This window comes from Panthera uncia, chromosome C2 (genome assembly GCF_023721935.1).
Source record: "Panthera uncia isolate 11264 chromosome C2, Puncia_PCG_1.0, whole genome shotgun sequence".
NCBI lineage: Eukaryota > Metazoa > Chordata > Mammalia > Carnivora > Felidae > Panthera > Panthera uncia.
In genome coordinates, this window is record NC_064810.1 from 46211859 (window position 1) to 46238631 (window position 26773).

Consider the following 26773-nt stretch of genomic DNA (forward strand, 5'->3'; position numbering starts at 1 on the left):
CTCTAAAGTCTGCTGAATATCCTTATGACTATTGCTTTGAACTCTTTATCAGCTTGTCTCTAGTTCTTTTTTTATCTGTAATTTTATCTTCTTTCACTTGGGACATCTTCCTTTGTCTCCTCATTTTGACTAACCCCCTGTTTATTTCCATGCATTAGGTAGATAAGTTACATCTTCTGGTCTTGAAAGTAGTGGCCTTGTGTAGAAGAGGTTCTATGGTGCTCTATAGTGTACCCCACACACCTCAGTCAACAGAGCCAGCTGTTCTAGGGGTGTCCCCTATGTGGACTCCATGCACCCTCTTGTGGCTGAGTTGCGATTGCTGTAAACATGCTGGGGGACAGCTGGACTTCAACCCAGGTGGCTGCAATGACCCACTTCACCTATCATGGGTACAGTGGGCAGGGTTTGCTCCCCACACATTTGAGAGACCCAGCTGAAGCCTCTGAAGGATCACTAGTAGAAATAACTGGTGCTTAGCCTGGCTGTCTGCAATTAGCTGCTGTGTCAGCTATGGGGGCACCAAAGGGCAGGGTTTGTGGTGAGTCAGAAGCTGCTTTGGAGGGATGCCTGCATAGGAAAGCAGGTTGTATGGGGTGGGTCTGCAGAGGAATCCTAGGGCAGGGCACATGGTGCTAGAAAGGTAGGTGGAGAATGTTAGACTTGACTCCTGCCAGCCTCTGGCTACCCAGGCTTAGGGAGGGCCAAAAAAAAAAAAAAAAAAGGCAGTTTTGTTCCTGGAGAAATCTGCATATCTGTGCCTCTCTGGCCAACATTCTAAAATTGGTGAAAAAATTTCTTCACGTAACCCCAGGAATTTTTCAACTACCGCCTCTGTACTGTGTCTAAGGTTGAGTTTCTTAATGTACTTGCCCTTTTAGGGCAAAGACTTGGTTTCCTATAGTCCTCTGGCTCTCCTGGAATTGAGCCCCACTGATTTTCATAGTCAGATGTTATGGGGACTTGTTTCCCCAGTGAAGGTCTCCAAGACCGGGGTGCCTGGTGTGGAGTCTGATCCTCTTCCTCCTCCATGCTTGTGATGTCCCTCCCACTTATGGTTAGTTGTACCAGAGGTTTCATTCCTGAACTTATCTCCACTTCCCTACCCTTTTCTATGTGGACTTCTCTCTATGACTAGCTGTGGAAGGTGTGCTTTGCCAGTCCCTAGATCATTTTCAGAGTTTGTTGCATGATGTAACTGTTGCTTCAGTACCTCCTACTCTGCTATCTTCCTGATCTCTTCCAGTTTCCCCATTTCTTAGTGTCATGAAGAAAATGAGACAATCCCTTTTCATTTTTCTGATTTTATTAGCACTGGGGTATCAACAGGAACCCCTGAATAACAATCAATATTTATTGTGCACTTATTCTATGCCAGGTAGTATGTTAAGTCCTTAAAATGCATTGTTTGTTTGAACCATGTCAAAATCCTATGAGGTGAGTAATTATCCACATTATATAGATTAACAAATTAAGGCTAAGTGATGTTTAAAATCTATCCCAGGTCAAACAAGAGGGAAGCAATGGAGTTACATATGAACACATGTTGCTAGGGACTGAACTTTATCCCTCAAAATCCATATACTGAAGCCCTAATTCCTAATATTACTGTATTTGGAGATAGAGCCTTATAGACCAAATTAAGGTTAAATGAGATCATAAGAGAGGCCCTAACCCGTTACAATTTGCATCCTTATAAGAAAAGGGGAGACACTAGATATCTCTCTTGCTCTTTTTCATTACAGGGGAAATGCCAAACCAGGAAGAGAGGCCTTGCCAGAAACCAATCCTGACATCATCCTGATCTTGGACTTTCAGCTGTTTAAGCTGCTCATCCTGTGGTATTTTGTTATGGTAGCCTGAATAGACTAATACACATGTTATCTCATTCCACAGGCTTTTCTTTAAACCACTCCTCTATTCTGTGAATTCTTATTCACTAAGTCTCTGTGGACATGTTATTGTTTAGGAAAGCAAAAGTCAAAGCACGAAAGTATTAATTTAAATATTAGTTCCCACTTGAAACATCTTTTTCTGTTCAGCAATTGCATTAATCCTTTTCCCATTCTATAAAACTATCAGTTTATAGATGATTATCCCATTTTATAAATATAAAAATAGGTGCAGGAGAATCACAGGCAAAACTATTGAAAAATAGTGACCTGGATGAGTTAGTTTAGTTTAAAAGTGAAGAAGAAAACAATGATAAAGATGGTGTCAGAATAAACACTTTAAAAGAGAATGGTTTGGGGGCACCTGGGTGGCTCAGTTGGTTAAATGTCTGACTTTGGCTAGGTCATGATCTCACCATTCCTGAGTTCAAGCCCCACGTGGGGCTCTGTGCTGACAGCTCAGAGTCTGCAGCCTACTTCAAATTCTCTGTCTCCCTTTCTCTCTGGCCCTCCCTCGCCTACACTCTATGTCAAAAATAAACATTAAAAATTTTTAATTAAAAAATAAAAATAAATAAAAGAGAATGGTTTCAATAACAAATTGAAAAGACCATTTGGAAAAATTGATGAAATTTCCATGTCTTTACAAAAAAAGACCCTTTATTGTTCTATAAAATGTCAAATGTAAAATGAAGGATGTTATAACATTACACAAAATGATTTTGTCTGATTTCCCCACAAAAAAAGGGGAATTTGATTTATACTTAATTCCTTCCTAATATTAGCTACAGTATGTTTGATATAATAACCTAATTATAGTACTTGGTTTAATAAATATACTTTTATAATTTTTAGTTCTGTTTTTCAATGTAAAGTTCAGCAAACCTTCTGTTCGCTGTGAAATGTGAAATTCTGGTCCCTATAGAGGTAAATTAAGTTTAAGTAGCCTTTTGGCAGAACTAAGTTACAAACTTTATAAAACTCAAATAACAAAAGTTATTTCATTTATAATTTTCCATTTACTTCTTACAGCATAAATGGAAGCCTCTTTGGTATACTGCCTGTATTTTTATTTCTAAGAAGCAAAGTTAATAATAAATCCTTATCTCTCCTTTTCTGGTTTCTGTCACTATCCAGTGATAGCAGCCAACAAAGGATATTGTTTTATGTTTAAGGCCTAAATTGAATTAATAATTCTATAACAATTTTGGTTGATTTCTTTGATGAAAATCCAGGCTATAAAGACATGTTCTATGTTCTCCAACAGGACAGTAGTTCAGGCTAAATATAAGTCCAACAGATACAGAGGAAACAGCTCTAAGAACAAAGGAGAATTTTATTTGGGAGTAGGTAATCATCATTATTAGAATGTTTCCATTACATATACATTTATGGAGCAAATATATATTCATGATGACAAATGGGAGAATAATAGTTAATGTTCTGGGAAAATGCTGCTTTGGCCAGGTTCGCAATTCCATTTGGTATCATGACTTCTTGAAATATCTTTAAGACTCCTCAAGTGCACCTTTTCTGAGAAGGTGTCACCTTTCAACCAGCAGCCTAAAGCAGGATGTCTAACAGCCTGATGTATCCTTTCCATTTTTGAAAGCCTCAAATCTCTCCACACTCAATCATTTCCCCTGTATTTTTTCCTGGCACTATGTTGAAAGGGCAATTTAAACATTAAGATTTATGTATCATTTAAAGTAAATGCAGTGAATTTTTTCTCAGAGAGGTGTGATTGGCCGCCATCTGGCTAAAATAATGAGTTATTTCCTGTTTAGTGACAAGGCAAAAAGAAAGAAGTGAAGAGGACCACAGAAGAGTATTACAGAATCAACTCTGAACTACAGGTTTGGGGAACCATTTGTGTATTTGGGCAATAACAGAGAAGTAAGTAAGCATGAGTTTTGATGTCAAACAGACCTGAGTTCTGGCTCTGAATCTTCTTACCAGTGTATAAACTTTGAGCAAGTATGTAACTATTATAAGCTTCAGGTTCATCATTGGTAAAGTGAAAACAGTAATAGGTCTGTTGTAAGATTAAAATATGGTAATATACATACAGTAGTAAGCACAGAGTTGACATATGGAAGGCAAGTCAATAATATTATAGATTATTATTATTTTCCTCAAGATATTTTATGAAAAACTAGAAGTTATTTTTTAAATAACTCATGTCTTATCAAGGAGCACATACATGTATCTTATCAGAGCCTCCAACATATTCACCACTTCTTAATTATTTGTACCAATTAATATGAGTCATCAATATAGGGGATTAATGTGATACTGCAAAGTATCCAAATGGTTGAGGTCTCGTGGAACTATATTTTAAGAGACAGTTGGAAAGTTAACATAGCTGGAATCAAGACCATACATGTTAAATATTTTCTATTTCATATGAATACAAAATAGTTTTAATATACTTTTTGAACAATGGTGGAAAATAACCATACTTTGCCATATCAATGGCTGCAAACCATATACCTGAGTCTATGTTAATATGCTCTGGCATCCCTACACAGCAGCTGCAACTGGGACTACAATTTTGTTAAGCCTGCAGTAGTGTATCATTATGCAACAGGATCTAAGATGTTCATGAAGGTAAGAGTGGAAAATTAAATCACAGGTACAACCATCTCTGCCTCTTTTAGGTCTTGATCTCTGCCATTCCTTCTGGAATGCAACATTATTTATTTTTTTACTATCTCAACTAGGGGTGAGGTAGCCAGTTTCAATGACTTCCACCTAACTTTCCTTACTATGATAGCATTTATTCCACAGGCCGAGGAACTCGTGTGGGAGTTGTACCAATTATTAGTTATATGTTTGGAGATAGGGCAACCCATGTGAGTCATCCCTAGGCCTTTGTTCTGTTTATTACCTTATATCCCCATTTTAATAGGGGGGCTCCAGGGTGATGCTTTAGATTTCTGGGTATCAACTTCAACTCAGATCCTATATCCCAGAGTCCTTGAAATGTCTGGATATTCTTTTTTCCCTCAGTATATGGTTAACTGAGTAAGTGGTGATACATTCCTTTGGGGAAATAATTGAGGTAATTGTTGCCATATAGAGTCCTTCCTCCTGTGGACTCAGCATTTCCTTCAGTCAGTAGGCTCAGGGCCTGAAACTTGGCTCAGGTCTAGAACGTGGGCAAAGAGTCGCCATATTTCCCACATAGGGCTGGTTCCCTTAGCCTCCTAATCATAGATTTTTCATTTCTTTTGGTTGCATAAGTTAAGCAATATCCTTGTTGGTTGTTCATTTATCTTCTTCCTAATAATATTGTGCCTTATTAGTCATCTCATATCTCTGAAGGTCAGACCCTGAGTTGCCACTCCAGTCCTGCCTCTCATTACAATAGCTGTGCACAGCTTGCTTCTAATGATTAAGTACCCAGCCTCCATCACCCCCTTTTCCAGTCTGGTAATAGTACCTTTCTATCATTCCTTACTAAAGGGGAAAGATATCATTGAGCTTCCCAGTGACATGAATGTCCCTCTCACCAATACAATCCTTTTTGCTTTGGTAACCAAAATGTCTCCACAGACCTCCTACAAATCCCACACTGTTAGCTGGTAGGTTTTCTGGGTGTACATAGTGTATCCCCTCTCTCTTCACTTCTCTCTGCCTATTGATCCCTATTTCAGCTATTAGTCACAGTAGGTTAAGACTTTCCACTTCATTTAGAACAGCCATTTGTTTTTTCTAAGCTCCCAAGGATCATCCTAGTAGTATCCTAACACCTTTTTCCCTAAAGTCTTGCCAGGGAATTAATCCTATATCCCAGAAAAGTGGGAAATAAACTCACATATCCAACTTTATGTTCCCCTCCCTAATCCAGCACCTCAAGAAGTAATCCTATAAAAACTCTCTTTGCCCCTGCTAAAATATGGTAACCAGGCCTTACTGATTCTTTGATATATATTCTTTTTTTTTTTTTTTTTTTTTTTTAGAAAACCTAGCCTTTCCCTGGTTGGGTTATACCCTATGACCCTAGATATTGGTCTGATGGTCAGGAGAGGAGGTGGAGACAGATCCTGAGAGGAATATATATTGTCTTGCAAAGCAGAATGAGGAAGCCCTATTGTTTAACAGGGATGTTTGGACAACTTCTGTGCCCTCATAGGAAACTGGAGAATTTAAGAATTTAAGATTTTTTGATAAAGTGACCCAGTTGGCCCCATCCCTAGACCCAGGATTCCATGTCTTTCCATTAGGCTTCTGATCTTGGCATTTCAGTTTTGTCCACAGTTAAAAAGTCAACTTTCTCTGGAGCCCTACTACTCTTGAAAGGTTCTTTCTTCCCTTCCAGCTTCAGGATTTGAAAGTATCTTTTTGTGATACTAAAAAGGCCCTTTGGCTTTCAGAGCTCACATTAACTAATTAACTAATTATTAATTATCCTCAGCATTTGAATGACTTTCTTAAATGTACCAATAGCACTGAGCAAAGGCTGTCTGATTCCATAGTTCTTATAATTACTATCCCCCAAAACTTTTCAAATGCCTGAGATATTCTCCTAATGGGGCATTTCCTTTCACTAGCATCCCATTTTAGTTCACCATTAGTGAATGTTTTAACTATATACCACTACAACATGTTGAGGTCTATGAGTACTCTACTTGCCAACAATGATGGAGTCATTACCAGTTGGCCAAAGGGAGATCCAACTCACTTCATAGTCTACTTCTTGGAACCACTCCTGAGATAATCAGAGGATATTGTCCTGACATAACTCAGAGGATACGTTCCCTGTGAGAGAGACTCTGAAATGAAGATTTGTATGCAGGATATTTTTTGGTAAAGTACTCTTGGGAACAACACCTACTGAGGAAGGGAAGGCAGTATTAGGCAGACAGAGAAGCTGAACCGCAATGCAGTCCTCCAGCAGAAGTCCCATCCAGAACTCTGGGAAGTTGTAAAGCTGGGAATGACTCTTCAAAGTAGTCTCAAATGGAGGTGATGAGGTTGGACCTTTGTATCTTCTTCAATAACCAGTTATTAGATACAGGCTGCCTCAGGGAAGAGAGCAAACTTCACTTCGATGAGGTGGCTTCTTCTAACTAAGGGCAATTTCTAGAGAAAGAATTAGCTAAGAGCTATTAGTAACCAGCACTTCTGTAAACTGGGGCAATAAGTGCTGTGGTTCTAGAAGGGTAGTAACTGGACTGCACACTATAGCATCCACTATACCCATTACTACTGAATTCATTTTTGGATAAGTCTAAACCTCTATACACCTACCAGAATCACCCTGGTGGCAAAGAAACTTAGAGAGCCAAGAGAGTTCTTGGATTTATGATTAAGCAGACATTTTAAGAAAATGGAATCTACCCAAGAAATGTCTCATCTCAAGTGTTCAACAGTTTGACATTACTGCAGCTGCCTTCAGTGTAATTCACAATTGTTTCTAAAGATCCAAGACAATTACTTATTTCTTCCCAAGAAAATCTCTTCCAATTTTACAAGTGAGAAAGGAATGCCATAATATTTAGAATAATAGAATGAGTTGGTATGTTTCTAGTAAAGCCAACCCTACAATTGAACTTCTTATTAAACTGATCCTCCTGTGGATAAATGGCCAGCAGAGCCAAAGCCCTCTCACCATCTTCTGAGTTTGATCTATGAGCCTGCACAATATAACTTTTCAGGACAAGAATTTCTGTTAACCCTTTGTAATCTGCTGTATTAATGTAATATTGTTTTTTCCTTTCTCAGTAGGTATTATTCCCAAAAGGACTTTACCTAAAAATATTCTGCATACAAATCATATCATCATCCAGTCAGCCAAAATGCTTGCTAAATTCCTTTGTCCCTATGACAAGAACTATAAGATACTGAAATATTGCAATATCGATGACTCACAAAAGTAAAAAATGCAGTTTCTTTCATCAACATTTAATGTGCTAAATGTGACTTTTCTGATTTTGCACTATGCATTTTTTAGAGTCAATAAGAAATCTTTTAGTAATCATTGACATATCAACTTCCTAGAACTAAAGAATTAACAAAGTTCAGAAGCAAATTTCTTGGACTAACTTCAACATCTGAATTCAGTTTAACTTAGATCCAAATCCCTGCAGTCTTCAAAGAGAACTAGTGAGCCCTGATACCTATTAGTACCATATTTTTTCTTTTAACTTTTATTTTAGAGAGAGAACAGAGAGAGAGAGAGACCATGTGAGCATGGAAGAGAGAGAGGGAAAGAGAGAGAGAGTCTAAAGCAGGCTCCACACTCAATGTGGAGCTTGAAATGGGCTTGATCCTGGAATAGTGATCTAAGCTGAAATCAGGAGTCACCCAGGCACCCCAGAAGTACCATATATCTGATGAAACTTGTTATGACACTTTCCCTGTGGTGGAAGAAGGAATCAATCATGCATTGCTGTTAATCAGTAAACCATGGTAACTGGTCAAAGGATTGAACAGAGAACTGAAATTTTTAGCTGTCAGCAATATTTAAATACTTTCCAGTACACTAAAATTTGAAAACTTAATCCAAATACAATTCAAACAAAACAATTAATATAAAATATACCTAAGGAAATAAGTATCAGCATGTGAGTTTATGTTAAATTGTTTATAAATAACGAACAGCTCAGGGAAATTGGTTTTATATACAGTACATTCTTCCCTTGGTGCTTATCATACATTTAGGAAAATGAAAATGTATTATAGTTGAGAGTCATTGAACTGCTTTTTTGCCAATGCTTGACACTTTTTCTGAATGCCACAATCAAGGAATCACTTAAAACTATGCAGAAACTTCAAACTATTCTAGACATAACCTAAGGATAGAACTTCTTGGGTTCCTTCTGTACAGGAGAGGCAGTAGAAATTTTTCAGGCTTTAGAACCACATTCCTCATCAATATGCAAACCATACCACAACTTATTAAAATTATGTGAGGGTGATACTATTACTCCCATTTCACAGATGAAGATTCTGAGACACAGAGATGCTAAATATCCTGTCCCAAGTCACACATTTAGTAATAATAGAAACATAATTCAGTCCTGGGCAGTTTTCCTGGTGAACTCATGGCTTTAATTACTTGGCAATTCTGGTTTCTGCCTATATTATTTATTAATAATATTAATAGACCAAGGAGTATTTGAGAAGAGGAATCAGAAATTAAAAAAAATATGCCTTTTATGTTTTTTATTTCTTATTTGAATCATGCAAACTAAGCTGATTATGCCATTTGATCATGGTTTTTTACCCTGTTAGGCATTTGCATTTGTATGCAAATTTTCACAAGAATCATGACTCTCAATGGACCATAAATGTTTCACACACTTAAATGGAACTAGATAGATAATTTTGCTGCTGGTATTGTTTTGTTTTGCTATTAAGTTATAAAAATTGCTTACATATTTTGGATATTAACTTCTCATAAGATGTATGGTTTTCAAATAGTTTCTCTCATTCTATAGGTTGTCTTTTCACTCTGTCAAATGTTTCCTTTGCTGTCCAGAAGTTTTTAGTTAGGTGAAATCCCACTTGTCCATTTTTGCTTTTGTTGCCTGTTTCTAGGGTTATGTTTGAAAAACATTGCCAAGACCTATTTCAGTGAGCTTTTTCTCTGCTTTGTTTTAGGAGTTTTATGGTTTTAGGTCTTTATGGTTTTAGGTTTAGGTTGAAGTCTTTAATCCATTTTGGTTGATATTTATATACGGTGTGAGACATATGTATTTGTGGTGCCCTTGTTGAAGAATAGATGACGATGCCAGGTTTATTTCAGGGCTTTCTCTTCTGTTTCATTGTTCTACAGATCTGTTTTTAGATACATAGTTTTATTCCAGTATCATACTGTTTTGATTTTATAACTTTGTAACATAATTTGGAATCAGAAAATATGATGCTTCCAGCCTTTTACTTCTTGTTCAAGATTGCTTTGGCAATTTGGAGTCTTCAGTGGTTCCATATGAATTTTAGGGTGTGCGTGTGTGTGTGTGTGTGCGCGCGTGTGCGCGCGCGTAAAAACTGCTATTGGAATTTTGATAGAGATTGCATTGAGTTTGTACGTTCTTTTGAGGGTTACAGACTTTTAATATTAATTCTTCTAATCTGTGAACATGAGCTATCTTTGACTTCCATTTTCTTCAGTCTCACCAGTGTTTTATAATTTTCAGTGTACAAATCTTTCACCTCCTTGGTTTAATTTATTCCTAAGTATTTTATCTTGTATAGTGCTACTGTAAACGGGACAGTTTTTGTTAATTTCTTTTTCAGATAGTTTTTGTTCATGTATAGGTGTACAACTGATATTTGTATGCTGATTTTTGTATCCTGCAAACTCCTTGAATTTGTTTATTAATTCTAAAAGTTGTTTGTTTGTTTGCTTTGGTGAAGTCTTCAGGGTTTTCTACACATGGGATCATGTCATTTGCAAAAAGAGACTATTTCATTTCTTCCTTTCCAATTTGGACATCTTTTATTTCTTTTTCTTGTCTAATTGTTCTGGCTAGGACTTACACTACAATATTGAATAGAAGTGGTCAAAGTGATCATCCTTGTTTTGTTCCTGATATTAGAAGAAAAGCTTTTAGCTTTTCACTGTTGAGTATAATATTAGGAATTTTGTCAAATGCTTTTTCTGTATCTACTGAGATGTTCACATGATTTTTATATTCCATTCTGTTAACATAGCATATCACAGTGATTGGTTTGCATGTGTTGAATAATCCTTAAATCCAAGGATAAATCCCATTTGACCATGCTGTATGATCCTTTTAATGTGCTGCTGGATTTAGTTTGCTAGTATTTTATCAAGAATTTTTCAACAGTGTTCATCAGGTACAATCACCTGCAGTTTTAATTTCTTTTAGTGTCATAGTTGAGCTTCAGTATAACATTAATGCTGGCCTCATAAAATGAGTTTGGAAATGTCCTCACCTCTACAGTTTTTTGGAAGAGTTTGAGAAGGATTGGCATTAATTATTTAAATTTTTGTAAAATTCACCTGTGAAGACATCGGATCTTAGGCTTTTTTCCTTGTTGGAAGGTTTTGATTACTGATTCAGTCTTCTTACTTATTATTGGTCTGTTCAATTTTTCTATCTATTGGTGGTTCAATCTTGATAGTTTTCAATACTTCTTCATATCCTTAAAGTTATGTATTATTGTCTTCACATTTGAAGAAGCGATTACCTTCTCCAATCTTACTGACTGGCTTCAAAAAAGACCTTAACCAGTCAGCCTGGTTAGAGATTCTGATAGTCTCTCAGACCTTTCCTAATGGTGCAACTGCTCCACTCCTCTTATTCATTCTTCGGAGAGAAGAGTTAGAATTGTGTACTTTGCCTTAATTCTGCAAAGCCAGGCTGGGTACTGAGAGTCTCTTGTTTATTTTCTCCACAACGGTGCCCTTAAGTGTCAAGGTCATGTGCCATTTCCCCATCCGACAGAGTTGAGCCAGCTAATGTTTGTGTGTTGCATGTGGGAGCTTCTATAAAGTCTGTGGTGGCTCTCACGTGCCATCTGAGGAGGCTTCTTTGTGTTCAGTCTGCAGGGGAGTGAAGGTTGCTGGGAGTGTGCATCCACTCACAGTCAGGAGTTGTCAGATGAAGCGTCCTACAGAGCTGTGGGTGGGGCTCTTGGTGGAGACCTTCAGCAGGAGGCCTGTTGTTAAGATCCCCTGGGTTCTGTGAGCCCCACCTTTCTCTCTGCTTCTAATGGTCCTGAGATTTCTCAGCCATTTCAATCCCTTCAGTGTTCTGGGTAGGGCAAGGCAGAAATGGATCTCCTGGGCAACATTCTAAAAGATTAGGAAAGCTGGGGTCACATTTTGCTCTCATTTAACCCCATGGGAAAAATCAAGACCTGAAGGCATTTTTCTTTCCCTAGAGTTGTGTTTCCTCGAGACAGGGGTGACATGAGTGAAGTGAAACTGCTCTTACCTTCTTCAATGCATCTAGTCTCACATTTTTTGGTCCACCAAGGTACTGGAACTTTGCAGGTGTTCTCCTGGCCTTTCATAAAGGTGTTTTTATTTGGGAATAGTTGTTAAAAATGAGTGTTTCTATGGGAGGTATGGTGCTGAGACATCCTATTTCTCCATCTTGCTGATGTCCTTCCCGATCTTAATTTACTAACGATTTTATCATGATTTGCTTTCTACATCTACTGAGGTAGTCTTAAGGTTTTCTCTTTTACTTCATTGGTATGGTAAATGATGGTTTTTTTTTGTTTGTTTTTTTTTTTAATTTTTTAACGTTTATTTATTTTTGAGACAGAGCATGAACGGGGGAGGGTCAGAGAGAGAGGGAGACACAGAACTGGAAGCAGGCTCCAGGCTCTGAGCCATCAGCCCAGAGCCTGATGTGGGGCTCGAACTCACGGTCCGTGAGATCGTGACCTGAGCTGAAGTCGGACGCTCAACCGACTGAGCCACCCAGGCGCCCCTGGTAAATGATGTTTAAAGAGTTTTGTGATATTAAATCTTCCTTGAGTTCCATAGGTAAACCTTAACTTCATCATATATATTTTGTGTTTTATACACTATTTTATGTTTAGTTTTCTATTGTTCTGTTGAGAAATTTTGCATCTACATCCCAGGCCAATACTTCTCATTTCTTCTACCCTTGTCTGGTTTTGATATCAAATTTATAATGCCTTATAGAATGAATTAGGGACATTTTCCAGTAGTCCTTGACACTTTTAAAGATTTTATATAAGATTAGATGATCTTCTCAGTGAAAGCTTATTATTACTCATGTGTAAAACCATTCAGAATTGATGTTTTCTCTGTGGGAAAATTTTCTCACCAATAGTTACTTTTTTATTTCTACTATAAGAAACACATAACCTAGGAAATTAAAACCTACAATTTCTTAACTCTTTTTCATCCAACTTTAAAAACTTATATTAACTTTGTAACTTGACACTCTGATGACAAAAACTTACCAATGTCAATTAAAAGATGAAAACTATGTATGTTTCCAAAAATCTTAATGTTCAAATATTGTCATCTCACCCACAGTATATTCATTCATGTTTTTGTAAAGACAATGCTAGCAGACCCCATTCCTACTTATCTTTTTTTTATTACTTCTCTTGTCCAAAATTTCAATATTGTAATTAATCATAGTTGTATTATAGTCAAATAATTGCCCCACTTACAAAACACTTTTACTGTTATTCACTTGATTTTTTTTTCCTTTTTGTCATGGTAAGCTTAAACTTACCAGGCTTAGTTTAATGAATCTGATGCATTGCCTATCCAGTTTGAACAATTACCAAATTATAAAAAGTAGTGTATCAAATATAATTTCCATCCCAGATTATAATGAAGTTAATACTAAAAATATGTGTTTTTTTTTTTTTTTTTCATTTTTAGTACATCAGAATGCATCTCTAATATAGTAGTTCTAACAGTATGGGCCGGTTGACCCACGGTTGTCCCTATCACTCTTTCAAGGAGTTCATTTTCAAATAACATTAAGATTGTGGTTGCCTTTTTCTTTCCTATCCTCATGAGTAGACAGTGAAGTTTTCCAGAGGCTACACGACATGTGATATCACAAAGGAATGAATGCAAAAGCAGATATTAGAATTCATCTGTTTTCTATAAAGAAAGTTATTTTAAAGACTTGCAAAATGTAAAATAGTGCCACATTTCTACTTTTTTTTAGTTTGTTTTGGAAAATATAGCTATTTTTATGAAAATAATGTGTAACTAGATTATTTTTATTTTATTTATTTATTTATTTATTTTTTTACGTTTATTTATTTTTGAGACAGAGAGAGACACAGCATGAACGGGGGAGGGGCAGAGAGAGAGGGAGACCCAGAATCGGAAGCAGGTTCCAGGCTCTGAGCCATCAGCCCAAAGCCCCACGCGGGGCTCGAACTCATGGACCGGGAGATCGCGACCTGAGCCAAAGTCAGACGCTTAACCGACTGAGCCACCCAGGCGCCCTGATTATTTTTATTTTAAATGAGTTAATATTTTATTTTAATTTTTGTGTTTTTGTTTACAATACATGCATATCAATAGATATAGCCCACTTAAACAAAATAACTTTAGGGTCCTCAATGATTCTTTAAGTTACAAGAAATCCTGAGACCCAAAAGTTTGAGAGCAAGGGCTCTCATGTAGAATACCACTCAAGTAAAAACAAACAGTTCCATAAGGTCATAACATACTCTAGTCAGAATTCAACTTTCCTCCATTTTGTAATCATTTCTTAAATTTGTTTGTTGAACTCAGAATGCAAATGAGGTCTATATGTCACAATGTAAGTTCCTTTAAATCTATAAATTCCTCACTGGTTGTTTTTTGTTTCTGTTTTTGTTTTTCCAATTTGTTGAAGAGAGCAGGTTGTTTTTCCTGTATAATTTTTGCAGTTTCATTTTTGCTGATTACATCCCCATGCTGTCATTTAACATGTTCCTCCACTCAGTATATTTTCTGTATGATATTACTTACATATAGAAGACTGAACAGATTCAAATTTAATATTTTTGGCAAGACACCTCATAGGTTTTATAATGTAAAGGTTTTTCGCACCCCCCCCCCACTTCTTTTTATGATGTTAGTAGTCCTTGGTGACCATTACCTACCTAGAACTGTTAATTTGCTTGTGGTTGCAAAATGATGATATAATATGTCTGGTATTCCTTAAGTTAGTAAACAGAAAACCTCCATAAAAATAAATTTTTTGGTCTATTTGGGTCTAATTTCCTCTGCAATTCAGAATAATCGCAGAAAACTTGCTAAATCTACTTGGTCTCTTTTTAGGCCCTCTTCACTCCATAGTTAAAATAGAACATTTGTGATAACGATTAGAAGACACTCTTCACATACAGACCCAGTTAAACCAATAGTGAAGAACTGAGCTCTCCTCTTCCGTCTGATGATAGCCAAGTTGACTCATGACTCCAGAATGGGAGGTAGGGCAGGCAGGAGACTATAGAAAGAAACATCTCACCAAAAAATATGTGAAGTGTTTTATTCAACACACTCTCAGAAAAATCTGTAAGTTGAAAATCACGGTGTCTTTCTACTTGCGATTTCATTTTGTTGAAAGCTAACTTTGTCCCTTAGGAAAAGGACTGGAAACCTGAAATAGACTCTACTGGTGTTTAATGACTTTTAAAAAATTACTCTCTGCAATACCAGCAATTTCACTGCCAGCCCTGGAGAAGGCCATTAACTTTTACGAGATTGTTTAGTCCAACAGCGGCAGAGTGAAAGTGAAATGCACTTGGAGCAGTAGATGTTGTTAGGGCCTCCTGCAGGATACTGGCTCATCTGGCCCACACTGTCAAGCTCTGTCTGGTTGCCCGTTGCCTGAGTACCAGAGTACATTCTTCACACAGAGGCTGTATGTTTTGCTTTCACTCTGCATAAATTGACAGCCTAAATTCAAGGCAGCATGTATGTATGTTATCTAAATTCTTAAGTGTTTCTTTTGTTGTGAATAAACAACAAAATATGAAACGTGATTTTTTTTTTTTCTTTCTCTGGTTTCTTCAAAGAAGCTTCAAAGAAGCTGAGAAGACATGTGAGTTGTCATGATTCTGAGGGTGCTGTCTGGCAGTGTTTTTAATCAGGCTTCTTCAAAAGCTGGTTGAGAGTGTTTGGTAGGTTGATTCAGAAAGGAGCCTGAGCATGCATACTTCAGAGGCAACTGAACGTGCTTGCCACTAATTCAATTTGTGTGTCTTTTTCTTCCAATTCAAACAGGGTGAACAAAATAAATAAACTTAAAAGAAACCCAAAGGAATAGTATAAAACTTTAATTCAACAGTGACAAATTTCAGTTCTTTAATTCCAAGCATTCTGGTTAGAAATGAAAGGATTTCAGAATACAAGAAAATGTCCTATGTGGCCAGAGACAAAGGTATAGTAACAGCCAAGCCAAGAAAATTTGCAATATGGTGCTTCATTTTAATAGTGCTTCATTTTATAAATTTCTGATGCTAAGAATGATTTCAGGTGGTACTTTATAGGGTGTAAAGAATTTTTATACACATTTTCTTAGTGAAAACTCACAAAATCCCCAAGAACTTTCTCTCTCCAAAGCCCATGTTCTTTCTTTAATTCAATCCCCACCTAGGTTTCATTTGTTTTGTTTTGTGCTTTAATGAAGTATTTAAGTACATAATCTTGTTGGTCTTGGATTTCACAGCCTCCAGAACTATGAGAAAAAATTTCTGTTGTTTATAAGCTACTCAATCTACAGCATTTTGTTATAGCAGCCCAAACAGACTAAGGCAACGGGTAATGAGAAAAATAGCATCAGGGAGCCTGGGCGGCTCAATCAGTTAAGTGTCCAACTTCAGCTCAGGTCATGATCTCGTGGTTCATGGGTTTGAGCCCCATATCAAGCTCTACACTGACAGTGCAGAGCCTGCTTGGGATTCTCTCTCTCCCTCTCTGTCCCCTCCCCCACTCGTGTGCACGCTCTTTTTCTCTCCCTCTCTCTCTCAAAATGAATAAACTTAAAAAAAAGAAAAAAGAAAAATGGCATCATTGACAGAAATAGAGATGCTAGATTGAGAATTTTTTTCCTCATACAAAACTACATAATTTTGTTCATCAGATTCAATTAATTAAAAGAGGATTCTTTAATCTCAACTAAATCCCACAGAATCCAACTAACTGACTGACATTTTCACTTGTGTATCTTAAAGGGCATATCAATTATAATTTTGCCTAACAGAGGTCTTAACTTCCACTCCATGACAACTGTTTTTCCTGAATCTTCCTTGACTCAGTAAATGTCATCACTTTCTATCCAATTTCTCAGGTGAAAAATATAGAGTTATCTAGGGGAAAAATCTAGAATTGATTCTTGTATTTCCTTCACCTCAACACCATCACTACTACCATACAATCCATCAACAATACTTTTATCTCCACCTAAAAAACATATTCCACATCTGTTTACTTCTCTTTATTTTCACTATTTTTATCCTGGTCTAAGTCACTGTTAACTCCAGCTTTAATTCCTGCAAAAGCCTCCCAGCTGGTTGTTTCCCTTCTACTTATGCTCCTTTATAATCTACATAAAAGCCAGAGTAATGCTTTAAAAATATAAAACAGATTTTTCCAACTCCCACATCAAATTCTTCAGTAGTCTTCTATTCCATTTAGAACAAAATCTAAATTCCATGGCCCATTAGATCCCAGTTGATCTGACTTTCCCTTACCTGTGAATTCTCCCACCTTTACCCTTCATTCCCTATGCTCTTGCAACATTGCCTTTCTAGAATGGGCCAAAATATTTTCCTCCCTGGGGTCTTTGTCCTTGTTCTCTCATGCTGGAGTTGTCTGTTTCTAGATCTCTGAATAGCTGGTGCCTTCTAGTCACCCAGTATTAGCTCAAATGTTACCTCCTCACTGACATTCAATTGGAAATAGCCTTTTCCACCACCCTAAACCATCACTTTCTATTACAACATACTACATTTATTTATTTCGTAGCATGCATCAAAAACCTCATTCAAAAAATCTCATTTATTTGATTATTTTTCATTGCTGCCTTCTTACCCTAATGTCATTCAATTAAGGGAGGATCTAGTCTGTCTGGTTCACTCCTCTATTCCTTGTGTCTGGCATACATTTAGCCCTCACTGACTATTTGTGAAAGGAACAAATGAACAAAGTCCCTCTTGCTGTGTAAAGCAATATAATTCTGGCTATATCGAGTTCCCATTCTGTTAGGCTAAAAGATGGAAAAATATCAGGGTGAATGTAAACTTTTATGCAAGCATTGTTAGAGATCCAGATCTGCACAGTGAAAACCTTAGTCACATAAAGGAAAACAAAGATTAAATTGTAAGAAACATTTGGAGATACTTGTGGACAGTTATGCCTCCCCATGGCCTCTGCAAGTCTATAAAAAACAGAAACCCAGGCCATATCCTGGCTAATGTGCTACTGCTTTCTATAGAAAGAGAAGAAAACTCAGCTTGTGGTCTAATATAGCAGGGCTGGTAGCTTGAGAGACAGCAGGATTAATGCTTTCCAATGTGACAGGATCTCTCACCCTAGACTCCAGAGGGCAGAGAGCAAGGACCACATAACCACCAAGGCCAGTGTTCTGACTTCTGGCAAATATACAGGTCCCAGAGTGAGTTATGAGTTAGGCCTGGCAGATTACATGTTGCCCCAAGAAGAGATGAAGAGAAACAGAAGAGGGATGGACAAGTGCCCATGGGAAAAGAAGAGTATTAGCTCTCACACAAACCACTGTGCCCTAAGTGACTGGCTTAAACAGAAATCTGGCATCAAGAAAGGGAGCTGAACAAAGTAAAAAATAGCAGACAATCCCCTCCCTTCTCATTCTTTAACTTTCTGATGAAGGAATAAAACATCGCTACCAGATGTATGATGTGATGACATTAATTATCTTATTCTTCATTCATCAAGACAGAATTGATTCATATCATCATTAACATAAGACCACTTTACAAAAACTAGTATATTGCAGTTATTAGTAATTCTGGTCCTGCACAAACATGGACTCAAATTATGTTATTATCACTTAGAGCCATGACACTTTTAACAGTGGGAATACTTTACTACTACTACATAAGAATGGGTAAGGAAAACAGACGATTCATGTAAAAAGTTTAATTCAGCACCTGGAACACAGAGCTCTCAATAAATAATAAAATATAAACAAGATATAAAGTTACTATTTTACTATCTAATCTTTCTTTTTCTTCCAGTGGACAAAACAAGTGTCCTTAAATGAATGTATATTTTCTCCCCCAAGAGTCTATTGGATATTTTGAATTTGAAAGAATTTGACAGACTAGAAAAAAGTAATTTTTCTATATTTAAGATATGTGTAGGTCTATATATGCCCTTGAAATCAAGCATGAGCTGCATAATTTAATTATTAAGACCAATAATCAAATAGTGAATGAATAAATATAATTTTAGAATAGAAACTTCACTCCAAAGCAATGTCCTATTATTTTCTGCTCACCCGTTTAGCAAGGAATAAAAAGCTGAATGATGAGTTCATAACTATAGCATATAAAGAAACAGATACCTTTGTACACTTTTGTTGGAAGCATGAGTAAATGCAAACTCTCTGGGGAACAATTACTCAATATGTGCCAATAACTTTAAAAATGATTCCTCTTTGTATGTATAAACCACATCTTCTTTATCCATTCATCAGTTGATGGACATTTAGGCTCTTTCCATAATTTGGCTATTGTTGAAAGCGCTGCTATAAACATTGTGGTACATGTGCCTCTATGAGTCAGCAGTCCTGTATCCTTTGGATAAATATGTGGAACTTCAGAAACTTAACAGACCATGGGGGAAGGAGAGGAGAAAAAATAGTTACAAACAGAGAGGGAGGGAGGCAAACCATAAGAGGCTCTTAAATACAGAAAACAAACTGAGGGTTGATTGGGGGAGGCAGGGGCAAGGGGAAAATGGGTGATGGGCATTGAGGAGGGCACTTGTTGGGATGAGCACTGGGTGTTGTCTGTAAGCAATGAATCATGGAACTCTACCCCCAAAATGAAGAGCACAATGTATACACCGTATGTTAGCCAACCTGACAATAAATTATATTGAAAAAAAGATTCCTCTTTGATCCAGCAATCCCATTCCCCGTAGCTTATCCTAAGGAAATAATAGAGGAGTTACATAAAGATGCATGCATAGTATCTAATTTTTCTAACAGTCCTTGCTCCCCAGAAAACTTAATTGTCCATTATTTGATATTTTGTTAAATTATGATAAATGTTTTGTACCCATTAAAAATGAGAAAAAATATATATACATTGACATTTAAATGGTCATTGTTATTCATTAAACAATTATGCTACAGAAGAGAGGCTGGGAGGATGGAAGAGTAGGAGGACCCTAAGTTTACCTCATCCTATGGACACAATTAGATAACACTCATATCAGCAGAAATAACCCAGAAAATGACCAGAGACTGTCAGAACAAAGTCCACAACAAAAGGTAGAGAAGAGGCCACACTGAAGAGGGTAGGGAGGGTGGAGATGTGGGGAATGAAACAGACCGTGGCTGTCTGTGGTTGGAAGGGAGTTGCGGGCAAGGAGAAGGATGAGAAGCAGATTATCACACCAGGAACCCTAAACGAGGAACATGAACCCCCATAATATTTGGGTTTGAAAGTGAGAGGGGCTGGATTTTGTGAGTTCTTAAAACCAAATGACTGAAAGTCTGGAATTTTAAAAATCAGTGGGCTCAGTTCCAGGAGAGCTTGGAGTGTGATAGGAAGTGGAGTCCCCTACCTTAAAGAGGCAGCACAAGAAACAGCCCACAGAGATACAGGGCAGAAGCAGCAGTTTGAAAAACTCCTGGTGTATATTGGAGGGATAATTATTTACTCACCTCAGAGGGAGATTCCTCCAGTACCAAAGGAGCTGGCAGGTGACGTCTCCCTCCCCTGCTCCTCAGGATAAACACATGGTCACCTATAGAAGTCACACAGTGCCCATGTTCACTACCTAACTTGCTTACATCAAGCCCTGCTTCCCAGCTCTTCAGTGGGTCCACCCTTCTCAGTCATGCCTACCTCAGCCTACCTACTCATTCTGCAGGTTCCCTCCCTCAGAAGACGAGTGCCAACAGTGTATCTCCCAACCTGTGCATTTTGGTGGTAGCAGTGAGAACAGGGGCCCTGTGAAGGCTCAAGCCACAACTTGTTAAAACTGGGCGCCCCATCTCAGCTGGAGACCAAACCCTGTCCATAAAGGCAAAGAGAGACTCTGCAGATGACTGGAATGAAGGAAGATTGGCCAGGACAAAATAGCAGGGCACATGTAACACATATAGGAGACATCTCCTGAAGTGCCAGGTTCTGGGTAACTGGGGAAACTGCATTGCAGGGCACTATATGACCTTTTATTCATAAGGCCATTACTTTCCAGAGCAGAGAGACATAGCAGACCCTCTTAACACACAGAAACAGACACAGAGAGTTAGAAAAAAATGAGGAGATGGAGGAATATGTCCCAAATGAAAGAACAGGACAAAACCACAGCAAGATACCAAAGTGAAACACATATAAATAATATGCCTGATAGAGAATTTAAAGTAATACTCACAAAGATATTCACTGGACTTGAGAAAAGAGTAGAGGACATCAGTGAGGCCCTTTACAAAGAGAGTAAAAAAAAAAAAAAACAAATCAGAGATGAACACAATAAACAAAATTAAAATTACACTAAAGAGAATAAATAGCAGGCTAGAGGCAACAGAGGAGCAAATTAGTGACCTGGAGGTCAGAGTGATGGAAAGTAATCAAGCCGAACAGGTAACAGAAAAAATATATATAAAATGAGAATAGACTTAGGAAACTCAGCAACTCTATCAAAGGTTATAGGGATCCCATAAGGAGAAGGGAGAGAAAAAAAAATATGTATATATATATATATATATATATATATATATATATGGAGAGAGAAAGAGAGAGAGAAGGAGGGAGGGAGAGAGAGAGCACAAGTGGGGGAGAGCAGCAGAGGGAAAGAGAAAGAATCTTAAGCATGCTCACCACTCAGCATGGGGCCTGACACAGGGCTCAATCCCACAACCTGGGGATCAAGACCTGAACCAAAATCAAGAGTCAGACACTCAATGGACTGAGCCACCCAAGTGTCCCTAATCAATATTTTTATAAAATAAATATACATAGAAATTCACCATAAGCAACTTGATTGATTCTGCTTACATGGTTTATTCAGACATGGAAACAATGTCTGGACTATGCGGAACAGATGAAATGGTTACTCCATCTCCATTTATAATGGCCTAAAATTGTTCTTTCCCATGTGTATAACTGCTGATATAACTGAAAAACCAGAGCAGCAAATCAATGGGATAGGACAAAATAGACTTTAAAACAAAGACTGTAACAAGAGAAAAAGAAGGGCATTATGTAATAATAAAGGGGACACTTTAATAATATATAACAATTGTAAATATTTATGCATTCAACATGGAATCACCCAAATACATAAAACAGTTAACGCTAACATAAAGGAACTAATCAACTGTAATATAATAATTGTAGGGGACTTTAACACCCTGCTTACATCAATGGACAGATCATCCAAACCAAAAAAATCAACAAGGAAACAGTGGCTTTGAATAACACACTGGACTAGATAGGTTTAACAGTGTATTCAGAAAATTCTACCCTAAAACATCAGAATAAACATTCTTTTCAAGTGCAGATGGAATATTCTCCAGAGTAAGTCACATAGACCATGAAACAAGTCTCAACAAATTAAAAAATGCTGAAGTCATATCATGCATCTTTTTTTACCACAACACTATGAAACTAGAAATCAACCATAAAAAAATTTAAAAACAGCACATGAGGTTACATAACATGCTAGTAAACAATGAGCGGGTCAACTAAGAAATCAAAGAAGAAATCAAAAAGCACATGGAGAGAAATGAAAATGAAACTACAATGGTTCTGAATCTTTGCAATACAGTCAAAGTTGTTTTAAGGGAGAAATTTATAGTAATATAGTCCTACTCAAAAAGCAAGAAAAACCTCAAATAAACAATCTAACCTTATATCTAAAGAAGCTAGAAAAAGAAGAACCAAACTCAAAAACCAGGTGTAAATATTAGACCAGAAATAAGTGATATAAAAACTTAAAACAAAACAAAACAACAAACAAACAAAAACAATTAGAACAGATGAATGAGCCCAGGAGCTGGCTTTTGGAAAAGGCCAACAAAATTAATAAACCTCTACCAGACTCATCAAAGAGACAGAGAGAGAAAGAACTAAAATAAACAAAATCACAAATGAAAGAGGAGAAATAACAACTGATAACACAAAAATACAAATGACTGTGAGAGAATATTATGAAAAATTATATGCCAACAAATTGGGCAATCTCAAAGAAATGGATAAATTCCTAGAAACATATAACCTAACAAAATGAAGCAGGAAGAAATAGAAAATTTGAACAGACTGATTACCAGCAATGAAATTGAATCAGTAATCAAAAAAGTCCTAACAAACAAAAGTCCAGGACCAGACAGCCTCACAGGCAAATTCTACCAAACATTTAAAAGAGTTAATACGTATTCTTCTCAAACTATTCCAAAAAATAGAAGAGGAAGGAAAACTTTCACATTAATTCTATGAGGCCAACATTGTCCTGCTACCAAAATCAGATAAAGATACCACAAAAAAGAGAACTACAGACCAACATCTCTGATGAACATACATCCAAAAATTTTCAACAAAATGTTAGCAAACTGAATTCAAGAAAACATAAAAAAATAAAACCAATACCATGATCAGGAGGCACCTATTACTGGGATGCAAATGTGGGTTAATATTTACAAATCAATCAATGTGATACATCACATCAGTAAGAGAAAGGATAAAAATCATATCATCATTTCAAAAGATGGAGAAAAAGCATTTGACAAAGTATAACATCCATTCATGATAAAAATTCTCAACAAAGTAGGTTTAGAAGGTACATACTTCAACATAATAAAGCCATACATGAAAAAACACAGCTAATATACTCAATGGTGAAAAACTGAGAACTTTTCTCCTAAGATCAGGAACAAGAAAAAGATGTCCAGTCTCACCACTTTTATTCAACATAGTACTGGAAGTCCTAGCCATAGCAATCAGACAACAACAACAAAATAAAAGGCATCCAAATTGATAAGAAAGAAGTAAAATTTTCATTACTTGCAGATGATATGATACGATATATTGAAAACCTTAAAGACTCCACCAAAAAACTACTACAACTGATAAATGAATTCAGTAAAGTTGCAGGATACAAAATCAATACACAGAAACCCATTGCATTTTAATACACTAATAATGAAGCATCAGAAAAAGAAATTAAGAAAATAATCCCATTTTCAATTATACCAAAAATAATAAAATATCTAGGAATAAACTTAACCAAAGGGGTGAAAGACATATATTCTAAAAACTATAAAACCTTCATGAAAGAAATTAAAGATGACAGAAAGAAATGGAAAGACATTCCATGCTCATGGATTAGAAGAACAAATACTGTTAAAATGGCTATACTACACAAAGCAATCTACACATTCAATGCAATCCCTATCAAAATACCAATAGCATTTTTCACAGGATTGTTTCACAAACAATCCTAAAATTTATATGGAACCACAAAAGACCCCAAATAGCCAAAGCAATCTTGAATAAATAAAACAAAACTGGAGAGGCATCCAATTCCAGACTTCAAGTTATATTATAAAGCTTTAGTGGTCAACATAGTATGGTACTGGCACAAAAAAAATAAACACATAGATCAATAGAGCAGAATAGAAAGCCCAGAAATAAATCCACAGATATATGGTCAATTAATCTTCAACAAAGGAAGTAAGAATATGCAATGGAAAAAGACAGTCTCTTCAATAAATGATTTTTGGAAAACTGGACAGCTACATGCAAAAGGAAGAAACTGGACCACTTTCTTACACAAAACACAAAAATAAACTCAAAATGTATGAAAGACCTAAATGTGAGACCTGAAACCATAAAAATCCTAGAAGACAGCACAGGCAGTAACTTCTCTGACATTGGCTGTAGCAACTTTTTTTCTAGATGTCTGCTGAGGCAAGGGACACTAAAATAAACTATAGAGACATCAAAATAAAAAGCTTCTGCACAGCAGAGGAAACAATCAACAAAACTAAAAGGCAACCTATGGAATGAGAGAAGGCATTTGCAAATGACATATTCAATAAAATATTGGTATTCAAAATATATAAAGAACTTATACAACTCAACACCAGAAAAACAAGTAATCCAATTTAAAAGTGGGCAGAAGACACGAACAAACATTTCTCCAAAGGCATACAGATGGCCAATAGCACATGAAAGTTGTTCAACATCACTGATCATCAGGAAAATATAAATCAAAACTACAATGAGGTATCACCTCACACTTTTCAGAATGGCTAAAATAAGAAGCAGAAAAAACAATAGGTGTTGGTAAGGATGTGGAGAAAAGGGAAACTTCTTACATTGTTGGTAGGAATGCAGACTGGTGCAGCCACTGTGGAAAAAACAGTATGGAGCTTCCTCATAAAGTTAAAAATAGAACTATTCTATGATCCAGGAATCACACTACTGAGTATTTACCCCCAAAAATTCAAAAATGCACAACACAAAGGGATACATGCACCCTGTGTTTATTTCAGCATTATTACAATAGCCAACAACCCAAGTGTCCGTTGATAGATGAGTGGATAAAAATGTGCCATATATACAATGAAATATTATTCAGCCATAAAAAGAATGAAATCTTGCCATTTGCAACAATATGGGTGTATCAAAAGAATATAACGCTAAGTAAAGTAAGTCAGTCAGAGAAAGACAAACATGACATAGTACCACTCATATGTGGAATTTTAGAAGCAAAACAAAGAAAAGAAAAAAAGAAAGACAGAGACAAATCAAAAAACACACTGTTAATAAGGAGAACAAACAGAGGGTTACCAGAGGAAAGGTGGGTAGGGAATGGATGAAATAGGGCAAGGGGATTAAGGATATACACTTATCTTGATAAGCATCGAATAACATATGGAACAAATGAATCACTATTTTACACCTGAAACTAATATAACACTGCATGTTAACTACACTGGAATTAAAATAAAATAAAATTTAAAAAATAAATAAAAATTAAACTATAGAATAATTTACAGTATTATCTCATTTTGTTAAAAATAATTATATAATATATATTATATATTATATATATTATATTAAACATTTATTATATTATTATATTTTTCTGGTTACATATATATGTATGTAGATATAGATAGATATAGATATACATATAAAATCAGAAAAATAAATGGAAGGATATACTATAAAACACTAACTTTGGTTATCACTTGGTTAAGGGATTATAGTTTACCTTTATTTTATTAATACATTCATATTTTAAAAAACATTTTTGTAGGATACAGGTGGTTCCGGAAGATGGCGGCGTAGGAGGACGCGGGGCTCACAACGCGTCCTGCCGATCACTTAGATTCCACCTACACCTGCCTAAAGAACCCAGAAAACCGCCAGAGGATTAGCAGAAGGGAGTCTCCGGAGTCAAGCGCAGACGAGAGGCCCCACGGAAGAGGGTAGGAAGGGCGGCGAGGCGGTGCGCGCTCCACGGACTGGCGGGAGGGAGCCGGGGCGGAGGGGCGGCTCGCCGGCCAAGCGGAGCCCCCGAGTCTGGCTGGCAAAAGCGGAGGGGCTGGACAGACTGTGTTCCGACAGCAAGCGCGACTTAGCGTCTGGGAGGTCATAAGTTAACAGCTCTGCTCGGAAAGCGGGAAGGCTGGAGGACAAAGGGAGGGAGAGCTGCTGAGCCCCCGGACGGCAGAGCTCAGCTTGGCGGGGAACAAAGGCGCCAGCGCCATCTCCCCCACCCATCCCACAGCCAAAATCCCAAAGGGAACCAGTTCCTGCCAGGGAACTTGCTCCGCGCAAACACCCAACTCTGTGCTTCTGCGGAGCCAAACCTCCGGCAGCGGATCTGACTCCCTCCCGCTGCCACAGGGCTCCTCCTGGAGTGGATCACCTAAGGAGAAGCGAGCTAAGCCTGCCCCTCCACCCCCCGTGCACCTTGCCTACCCACCCCAGCTAATACGCCAGATCCCCAGCAACACAAGCCTGGCAGTGTGCAAGTAGCCCAGACGGGCCACGCCACCCCACAGTGAATCCCGCCCCTAGGAGAGGGGAAGAGAAGGCACACACCAGTCTGACTGTGGCCCCAGCGGTGGGCTGGGGGCAGACATCGGGTCGGACTGCGGCCCCGCCCACTAACTCCAGTTATACACCACAGCACAGGGGAAGTGCACTGCGGGTCCTCACCACGCCAGGGA

The 26773-nt window shown here is 37.3% G+C and overlaps 1 non-coding gene across 1 annotated transcript; it reads right to left on the reverse strand.

Moving 5' to 3' along the window:
- Positions 1 to 21609: 21609 nt before the first annotated feature.
- On the reverse strand, positions 21610 to 21739 carry LOC125922241 (small nucleolar RNA SNORA20). The gene has a single exon (XR_007457662.1). It is a non-coding gene; the product is annotated as a small nucleolar RNA SNORA20 (small nucleolar RNA).
- Between the last annotated feature and the right edge of the window lie 5034 nt (positions 21740 to 26773).